The following is a 10,684-nucleotide window of genomic DNA, read 5'->3' as shown; positions in this document are numbered from 1 at the left end:
TGCATCTATTTTAAGTTAAAAGATTGGCCTGCAGGGTTCTTTTTTGATAGAACATTATCTGGCTTTGGAATCAGGTTAAAAGCAGTTTGCTAGATTAAATTTGGGAGTTCTTTTTGTCTGATTTAATTAAAATGTTTAAGGAATATGTAGATCATATCTTCCCTAAAACTCTTTTAGAATTCAGCAGCGAATCTGTCAGGACATAGATTTATCATTTTTGTTGTTATTGTTCAATTTTAATAAATTGTTGCTTTAATTTAAAAATAAAAAAAGAAGAAGAAGAAGAAGAAGAAGAAGAAGAAGAAGAAGAAGAAGAAGAAGAAGAAGAAGAAGAAGAAGAAGAAGAAGAAGAAGTCAGCCAACAACAAATGCTGGAGAGGCTGTGGAGAAAAAAGAACAATTCTGCACTGCTGGTGGGAGTGCAGACCTGTACAACCACTATGGAAATCGGTGTGGAGATTCCCTAGAAAGTTAAGATTGGAGATCCCATTCAAGTCAGCTGTTACCCTCCTGGGTATTTTCCAGAAGACCTGAAAACCTCATGCCACAGTGCTATATGTGCACCCATGTTTATAGCAGTGCAATTTGTCATAGATAAATCCTAGAAACTACCCAGATGCCCATCAACTAAAGAATGGATAAAGAAGATGTGGTGTTTTTATACAATGGAGTATTATTCAGCTACAACAGATAAATTTGAGTCTTTTGTTGGTAAATGGATGCAACTAGACAACATATTCTTAAGTGAAATAAATCAAACCCACATGTGCAAACATCGTATTGTCTCCTTAGTGTGAGAACCTGAAAGAGAAAAATGGAATGAGAAGGGTATACTACTTAATGGGAAAAGGGAATGAACTTATTCAAAAAGGAAAGAGTTACTGAGTTGAGGAGGAGGACAGGAGAGGGAGTGAGAAAGATTTATCTACGTATGTACGCAGGATGGTTTGGACAACTGTACTGTGCATTTCTGCTACTCTGTGGAAAGTAGCAGTTAATACTTTAATTTGTTTTGTCTCCTTTTTACAACTGTTTGTAGTTTCTTACTTTTTTTTTTCTTTTTCCAAGTTTACATGCATATATCTGACCATATGAATAACTGGTTGTAAGACAACACTGTGTATTACAACAAATACTATGAAATTCATGTTACTTTGTTAAGTAAAATTCTGTATCACTTGTACTTTTTTGTTTTAATTCTAATTTTACTCTCTTTTAAAAATAAAAAAAAATTAAGTTCACTGTTCCCACTACAATGTGACATCATTGTCTCGGTTCCTTTTCTCTCATTGCTGAGACAAAATACCTGACACCCAAAATTAAAGAAGGGAAGATTTATTTAGCTCACAGTTGGTGGAGGTTTCAGCCCACACTTGGCTGGCTCCAAGGAAGAGTGCAACACGGCAGCGAGCAACAGTTCATGGTGGCAGAAAACAGCAAAACAAAAAGCAAGTGCAAAAAGGCACTAGCAGTTGCGGCAGAGGCAGAGGCAAGCCTCTCTTCTTTGTATTGCCTTCTGGCTCAGTGCAGCACTCACGCCCATAATCCCAGCATTACATCATGAATTAATCACAACCTCTAGAAACTGCCCCACTGCATGAGGCTTTGGGAGGACACACTGATACATACAAACCATAGCATTCCACCCCGGGACCCCCCAAAACTTTTGTACATCACTTTATGCAAAAGACATTTTAGTCCATCTTTTAAGAGTTGCCAAAGTCCTAACAGTTTGAGCATTGTTGAAAAGTCCAAGTCCCAAGCCTCCTCCAAGATCTTAGGCAAACTCTTAGCTGTGAGCCCCTGTACAAATGAAAACACTTCCAAAGTTCAGTGACACAAGATAAACATTACCATTCCAAATGTACAAACAAGGGGATACAAAGCATTGAGACCAAAGCAAGCTCAAAATCCAGCAGGGCAAACATGAAATCCTGTAGTTCCATGTGGAATATCCGAAGCAATCTGTGATTAGTTGTGAGCTCCAAAGGCCTTTCATGGCTCCGTCCCTATGGCATTTCTGGGGTTGTAGCTCCCATGGCTTCTCTCTCAGGCCTACTTTGCTCCCTTCTTGAAGCTTTTCTTAGATGATCCATGTTCCTGGCTTTTTCAAACTTCTAGATTCTCCATAAACTTTAGGCTTCTCACTCACAGCTTCACACACTGCCCTCTCAGGGGCACACTGCCTGGTCTCCCAGGCCTTCTGAAATCTAGGTGAAGCCCTTCTTAACCTCAGAATTATTGTATTCTACATGTGCCTAAAACCAGTGCCACATGGATAATGTCAAGGCCCGCTGCCAACTGGAACAATAGAAAGGTTTTCTTCTCTCTTGGCCATAGGCTGTGAGTGCTTAGATTGTCTAGCACTCTGACGCTGATTCTGAGGAACAAACTCTCTATGCCTCAACCATTCTGGAACCTGTGACTGCTGCTGCCATTCTGGAACATGGCACTCTGAAACTTTCTCCTCAAAGCAGTTGTTCACTTTTGCAGTTTTGAGGCTGCAAAGAGTGGAGTCCTGCTGCTTCTTGTGATGCCGTCAGTCCATTTTTTTTTTTATTCTCTTGTTCCTTCTCAGCAATGGAGATCTTTTCAGCTCTATCTTTGAAATCTACATCTTTGTTGATGTTTCCTCTCTGACCAAATTCACAGTATATTAAATCATCCTGCTGGGTTATTTGCTCTTGACTCTCCACAAAAATCTGACTAAAAGCTCCCAGCTCCCAACAATATTCATGCCACTGCCTCAACATTTGACTGCCTTGAAATTTCTTTTACAAGATTAATCAGTCTGCCATATTTATTCTCAGTCTCAGGCAAAGTCTCTGGACATGAGCAAATACAGACAAACTTTCTACCATAACACTATCTGGAGTCCAACAACCAATGCAGTCCTTCCCAGAAGAAATCTTCCCAACCTGGTTTTTATAGGCAGAATTTCAATTTGCCTTCTGGTCTTCTGAGCTCTGACGAAATCTCCCATACAGAGCAGCCGAAGGCATTCCAGCACTCCTCTTGTAGTCAACATTTCCAAATTCTTCCTATCTCTTGCAATAAGCCATTTCCAAAGGCTTGTAATCCATATGGTCAGGTTTAGTCACAGCAATGACCCCATTCCTGGGGTACCAATTTTGTTGTGGTTTAGGGTTTTTCCAAGGGGAACAATATAATACAGGACACATTTTGTAATATTAGCTTATAAGGAATCACCCAAGGATCATATACAACAAGTGCAGGACATCTATCCACACTGAATACTAAAGACTCCAGCTGAGAGCCTGCATCCTAATATCCTGCATGAGTCTAGATGAAAACCTAGAGCTCATAACAATGCATTCCCCTAGTCCAACTGGAGGCCTACAGCCTGCAACAAAGTCTCATGTAGTTCCACTTCACAGATCTGTGATGGAAATGCCCAAAGATCAGTGGTGGAAGCTAGAGGGTCTATCTATGCCAGTGGGATGAAGGATCTGTGCTAGCAGGCAGGGATCTGAACTGGAGCTATGAAGCAACACTAAAGGTAAGCACCAGAGTTCCCCAAAAAAGTAGCACAGCCGTCCTCAATAACAGTGAGATACCAAGTTTCTCCAGCCATGAGGAAATCTGAGTTCTCATCAGGAAATCCAACGTGACAAGCTTGTCCATGAGGTTGAGAGGTACACCATCTTCCCCTCTGTAGCCAGGAAGTGATGCTCAAGATGAGGACCAGAGCTTCTCCAAAGTTCATTGGGAAATCCAGCATGACAAGCTCCTCCAGCAGAACAGCCCAAGAGAACTAGCAGCTTCTACAGCTCCAATCACTTCTCCAGACACATTTCTAACAGCATTTTGACAGCTTCTCCTGTTCTGCCTTTTATGTTGCTAGCAACAATCCTCAGGTGGGCCTCCTACATCCAGCACCATGCTAGTTTAATTAACCTGGGTGTAATAAGGTGACCACCAGTTAGAAATCCATACAGTCATTTATCTTCTCTTCTGGAAGTTAAACAACTGAGGCTTGAGACCAAAAGTTAGAAAGATAGATCAGCTAAGATAGCCAATACTGTGAGCCTAGGCCTCCAAGGCCAGTGAGGACCCAGGATGTAAGAGAACCTTTGTTGCAACATCCTAAAACTCAGGTGAGTCCCTGATTTTCTGATCAAGGAGATTATGAGACCGCAGAAGAAAGTGATTCTATGATGTATAAAGTGCCAAGTAGAGTTACCAGGTGAAAAAAAATTCCCAAGATTTCACAAAAAAACAACTTGGTCAAGCAATAACTGTACCTCACCCAGATGGCTGACACTGACGGTAGTATTAAGAGACCCTGTACTTGGTAAATCCTGGGGAGACTGAACTAGCCTTGATAGATATCGAGTTAATTTCAATTAATACACTCTAACTTGGTTTTAAGCACCCAAAAGAAAAATATAACCACAAGATATATTAAGAAAGGCCACTGTAATACTAATTTCTCCAAAATGTGCTTTATTCATGCCTAGAAACTGCCAAACTTGAAGTGACCATACAGATAAAAACAATAATAATTATAGTAGGTTCCTTCTACCAGATCCACAAGATCTACTTCATACAGGGAGTTCATAACTGGTAAGCTAAAACAGGACTTCTATCTGAGGGTATTAGATTTAGCCCTGGAGGAGGCACCTCACTGTAGTCTCCCTTTACATCAACACTTCTCAGCTTGAAGCAGTTAAGATGAATACTACATCCAGGTTTCCCTAACTGCAGTTCAACATAGCTATTCAGAGGGAAAATATTAGACAGCTAAATTAGTTACAAGTATTATAGAAATTTAAACAGGGATAACTGGAAAAATGTGGCCAGTACAGTTCATAACTTGGGGATGAGGGAACAGGTCATAAAACCATGAAGTTGGATGCATTGGGAACAGACGGCCATACAGAGAAGAGATCTTCAAACCTGTGGTGAAGTCTGCTGCCACCTTGGATTCCACAGTGTACTAGTTATATTAACAGGCTTGCTTTTAGTTCTGTTTTTAATCTGCTACAGGGAACACCAAACCTGACAATGCTAGTCGTGTTTCAACTGCTGCTATTACAAAAATGAAAAGGGGGAATTGAAAGAGACTGCTACAAAGTAGCTCTAAGCAAGATTTATATTAATCAAATGGCTTTTCTTTTTTAATTTGTGTGTGTGTGTGTGTGTGTGTGTGTGTGTGGCCAGCTCAGCCCACCAGGGGGCGGGGCTGACTGGCATGTGGTGCAGGGGATTGAACCGCGGTCCCTGTGCTTTGTTAAGCTTGTTCTAAGTAGGTGCTTTAGACCACTGAGCCATCTCACCAGCCCCTCAAATGGCTTTTCATGTTTCCTTGTAAATCTGCCTCTTGCCTGGAGATGGATGGCCTGTAATGGCAGGTACATCCAAGGAGCTTCAGAGGACAAGACAAGGCTGATATAAATGACTGTTTAGTTGGAACCCTTGGTTATCCTCCCTCATTACTAGTTTAGCTGGGTCCTTTCTAATAATAATGGCCTTTTATTATTTGGACCATGTTTGCGTCAATAGATAAAAAATAGATTGCAGTCCACAATGGACAAAGTACAGATGATGGTTTTAAAGGACAACACCCAGCATACAACAGAAAGAGAGCTACTGCCAAGTGAATGATACCTTTGTCCTGAGAAAGGAAACTTTGTCCTTGAGGGGGAAGAGTAGGGCAAGAGAGACTCTGTTTTCTTTCTGTAACTCCATTTTTGCAGAAATCACTGAAGTTCACTTAAACTGTAGATAAACTCCCTCGCCCTTCCCTGTTGTTAACAATAAACACATTGAGAAATTCAAGGCCATAAAAAGGGAACAAACAGAACAGCTCAGGGAGTAGGGAAAATGTTAAACCATAATGTCCTGTGACCAGCAGGTGGTTGGCAGTGTCTGGAGAACGTAAACTTCATAACAGTTGTGTGGCAATTTTGCAAAAGTTCTGTGGATATGGAAATGTGGTTTCTATGGATACCTGAAAAGTATATAATCTGAAAGCAAAGTTCAAGCCAATACCAACAATTTGCTAGTCCAACAATTTGAGGGTCTAGGATGTCAGTCGCGGGCTGGCTCACCATCTTCCTTGTTCCTGTCCTCTCATCTCTTTTGTGGGTGCTTACCTTTGCTTGCTGCCATCTGCTGGTACATTGAGATGGAATTATTTTATTTGCATACTACAGACTAATTATAAACATAAAATCATCCCAAAAATAAGGGAAAAATTATCCCCAAGTCCTACCCCACATATAAATCCATACCCACATGAGGTAACATCACTACAGACTACTGCTCTTTATATTTGTACAAAACTAGGATTGTGCCACTTGCCCAATTTTTAAAAGCAGTTTAATATGGCTTGCATTCAACAGGAAAAAATGAAGAGATGATTAGGGGCCAGGGAGATGGCTCAGTAGAATAAGCACTTCCCTGGCAAGAGCAAGGGCCTGAGTTCAATCCTGGGTTCCACCAAAAAAAAAAAGGTGATAAGAACTAAAGAAATGCTCAACTTGAGATAAGTGTTTCTTTGCCAAAGAAATTCTTGAAAGTTCCTTCTCAAATAAGGAACATCTTACTTAGATATGGCAGATATAGGAGTCAGATATTTAGTTTTACATCTGAATTCAGGCACAATGTTAGAGTTCATTCATTCATTACTCAATTACCTCCCACATTCAATACTGCCTAGCCAACAGCAATCCAACACTGGGACCAATAAATAATTTCAGTTAATTTCCTGGTGTGCTAAGAAGAGAATGGGTTGGAGGGGCCAAGTAATATGAATAGTCATAGAGAGCTTCTCTGGCAATGAGAGAGGGTAGAGTGTGAAGGAAAAGTGAGTTGTGAATACATGTGGGGAGGGGCATGTAGGCAGAGAGAACAGCGCCACCTGGAAAAGGCTGAGCTGTGCGAGTTCACGGCAACACATGCAGGCCCACATGGGACGTCCAGAGCTAGCAGGCCAGAATGGAGTGGGCAACGCAGGGAAGCCAGCAGACAGGCCACGCACAGCTGTACAACCCTGAGTAAGGTACCTGGATTTTACTCCATGTGCAGTGAGACGCCATCTGCAGGGTTGGCAAAGGAGTGGCAGGAGCTGGCTGACACTGGGAAGCCTGCTGTAACCAGGGGTGGAACTACCCTGTGGGGTGTGGGCAAGAGAAGGAGTGGGGAGTGCTTGGCAGGTGCTTGCTATCTTTTGAAAAGCGAGAAGCTGAGAAGACTCACTGGTGAATGGAACATGGGCCATGTACTAGTTTCCTACGGTACTGCAATATAGTATTACAAGCCAGGAGGCTGACGCAATGGAAAAGCAGTGTCACTGTCATGGAGCCATCAGAACAGCAGGCCGTGTTCCCTCAGTGCCTGCAGAGCGCCCTGCCTTGCCTCGTCCTAGCTTCTGAGAATTTGCCACCAAGTTTTGGTAGTCTTGCAGCTGCATATATTGAACCTCTATGTTGTCATGTGGAATTCTCCCTACATGTCACTATCACCTCATAGGGACACTAGTTGTGTCAAATTAGGGGCCCACCCAACTCTAACATGGCCTCACCCTGACGAATTACATCTACAGCCTCACACCCAAATCAGGTCACATTCTGAAGTACTGGTGTATCTCAGTACCCTTTCAGGCAGGAGCCAGGGGCATGGGGGCCCGGGAGAACCATCCAGTCCAAATAATTCATGTCATGATAGAAACATGCCCTTTTTTTTTTTTTTTTTTTTTTTTGCTCTACTTCTTGAGTTTTTTTCTTTTGCCAGGAAGTGTGCTAGGGAAGTGCTTCTGCCAAACAAAACAAAGAGCGAGGCTACTTGGCAGGGTGGGGTGAGGTGAGAATTCATCCTGAACATGCCCTTTTTTTTTTTTTTTTTTTTAACCTCAACAATGAAACTAGTGGTGGCTCCATTTATGGAAAATAGATGGAAAGGGAGAAGAAGTTCACTAGGAGCTTCAGGACAAATAGCAGATAAAGAATGCTTCTTAAATGCTACCTTAGAGCTATCTATGAAATAATGGGCTGGAGGTTAGAAAAATCAGTAGCATTTTGAAATTTGGAGGTCAGAAGAGAAGAATGGGCTCGAGAGGTAACTGGACGCCATCAGGGAGCCTGGCGTTTAAAGCCCTGGAGTTAGATGAGAGCGCTAGGAAGAAAACAGGAAGGAGAGAGGCGAGGTCTGAGCTCTGCCCAGGGACCTCCCAGTGCTTGGAGGTCAGGAGGATGTGGATGGTCAGGCCAAGGTAGTGACAGAATGAGTGAGCAGGCGAGGCCAGGAGAGGCAGAGCCTCAGAGGCCAGTGAAGAAAGTGCTCTGAGAGGACCGAGGACATCAGCACGTGAGGCCCAGAGAGGAAAGCTGAGCATGGAGAGGCTGTTAGACAAAACTCAGGAGCCACCTGGGACCTGGACGAACATGGCTCCTGTTGAGGGTGGTGCTTAGATGTGTTTTATTGAACCTGGAAAGATGCTTTTGCCTTCAGGAAAACACAATAGGATTAGAACTGAACTGGGACATGGAGCTTCTCGGAAGAGTTGGGAGAAGTTATAACTGTCTCTTTAGATAGTGATGAGAGGGGCTCAGCGGAGGTGAGAACTGTGGCTGGAGAGAGATGATAATTATAGCTATGAAGTCTGTGAGTAGGGCGTGGGGCTGGCAGCCAGGACAAAAGGGGACCAGGTCACAGGCAGAGTCATAGGGGGCTTATCCTTCACAGCAGAAGGAAAGACGCAGTCATAGATGAGCAGGTGTGCAGGCCTAGTACTGGAGACTATGGAGGGGCACCCTAATGGCTTCCACTGCTGTTAAAGCTAGATCATTAGCTTAGACTCACAAAGTGACAGAGCAGGTGGGTGGCGCTTGGGAAGGAGGTCAGCGCAGCCCGCCAAGGGCATGAGCACAGAAGCAGGCCAGGAGAGTAGGGCAGAGACGCCAAGGTGTGTGGTCTGAAATCTAGAACAAAGCTGTTGAGTACGGTTTCGTTTTTCCTCTAGTCACATTTAACCACACAGTTGTAGGTAAAAGTGACCAGAGAACTGCCTTGTGTGGAGAACACAAGGAGACAGAGCAAGAATGCGAGGTAGCTAAGAAAGTGAGTGGGTGTGGTGAGAAACCACAGAACCACCAGAATAAAATGGAAGTCAAGCAAAGGAGACCTGACTTACTGACTGGAGGGTCTTGTAAGGCTCAAGAAATGGTGAGATTTAAACCAGGGAAGTATGTTATGGAGAAAAGAGTTGGTCATAAAAGGGGAAGACTGGGTAAAGATTCTGGAGGTGGTATGGTGACCAGTAGTCGTGGCTTACTATAATAGGCACCAACTGATGGAGCAAAAAAGACTCCATTTTTAAAGGAGGGTCACTTAGGCTACTTATACTACAGATCAACTCACTCCCTCACCCCTTCCCCTGTAGCTAACCATAAACCCACTTAGAGAAAACCATGGCCATAAAATAGGAACAGATATTTAGGACAACTTGGGAGTAGGGCAGACATTAAGCCACCCTGGCCCGTGGCAGATGGACGGTCAACGGTGTCCGGGAAATGTAAACATTCCTGTAACATTCCTGGAAACCAGGTAATGGGGTTACCATGGAAACCTGAAAAGTGTATAGCTGAAAGCGAAGTTCAGGCAGGTACTGACAACTTTGGGAGGTTAGAGCACGGTCAGTTGCAAGCTTGTAGTAAAGCTTCCTTGTTCTCTCCATATATGGTCTTTGTGTGTGGGGGGGGTACCTTCGCTTGCTGTCATCTGCTGCTACACAATCACAGGAGGAGATGAGATCAAGGACCTGAGAGGTCTGTGTCACATGGTCATTTACAGGGCTGTTGAGATTCCCAGCCTTGACAGCTACAGAGATGGGAAGCGAACCAACTGCTAATATTTCAATGAATGCGTGATCAGGAGGAATGACCACAAAAGATTGGATATAAGTGACTCAAGGAGAAGTGGTCAGTGATATAACTGATGGAGGAGAGAGGACAATGAGAAGGACAGGTGCCAGCATAAAATATCAAGAATTTCCAGCCATTCTCCTGCCGTGTCCAGTGACATCCAGCTGTGGGCCAGCGGATGTCTCCTCTCCTCCCTTGTACTGCTCTTCTATCCCCCTCTCTCTGCTCACTCATTTTCCTGGATGAACTGCCCTCAGCTGGGCACAAAAGTAGAGGAAATTTATGGAAAAGTACTACATTATGATCTTTTTACAATGTCTGTAGTTGCTTTTACAGGTTTCTTGGAATCTAAGGAACAGATAAACTTTCATCATGGAGGTGATGTCTTTCCACTGGTATGCACATGACTCCAATCCCTAAGACAAGATGTGCAAAGATGGGGCTCACATATGTTCTCTTTTCTGGAGCCCCAGTGCCCTCATCGTGACCTCTTTGGTCCCCAAAGTCCAACCCAGGCTGCTCTGTGGGGAACATGTGTGATGCCTCACCTCACCCATGCCAGAAGAGCGACATGACCCAGAGCAGACCACTTTCTCTTTATTCTTCCGCGGTCTAAGAACCTGATGCAGCCTCCTTCCTAGGGACACTCCAGACCTATGCCTGCTATAGGTCCACTGCAACCTTCAAACCTGAGTGCATAAGCCCAGCTCCAAAAGGGAAGACCTTCTCCCCACCTCTGGGACAATCTCAAAGCACTGTCCCTCTTGGCACCTTCCTTCAGCTGACAAAAGGAAGAC

The 10,684-nt window shown here is 43.7% G+C and overlaps 1 pseudogene; it reads left to right on the top strand.

Moving 5' to 3' along the window:
• The first annotated feature begins 9,186 nt into the window (after positions 1 to 9,186).
• Positions 9,187 to 10,684, top strand: part of LOC105743979 — a 6,901-nt pseudogene continuing 5,403 nt past the window's right edge.

The sequence above is a fragment of the Octodon degus genome, unplaced genomic scaffold (genome assembly GCF_000260255.1).
Source record: "Octodon degus isolate 3935 unplaced genomic scaffold, OctDeg1.0 scaffold00199, whole genome shotgun sequence".
Lineage (NCBI taxonomy): Eukaryota > Metazoa > Chordata > Mammalia > Rodentia > Octodontidae > Octodon > Octodon degus.
The sequence above is the reverse complement of the archived record's forward strand: the minus strand, read 5'-3'. Positions and strand labels throughout refer to the sequence as shown.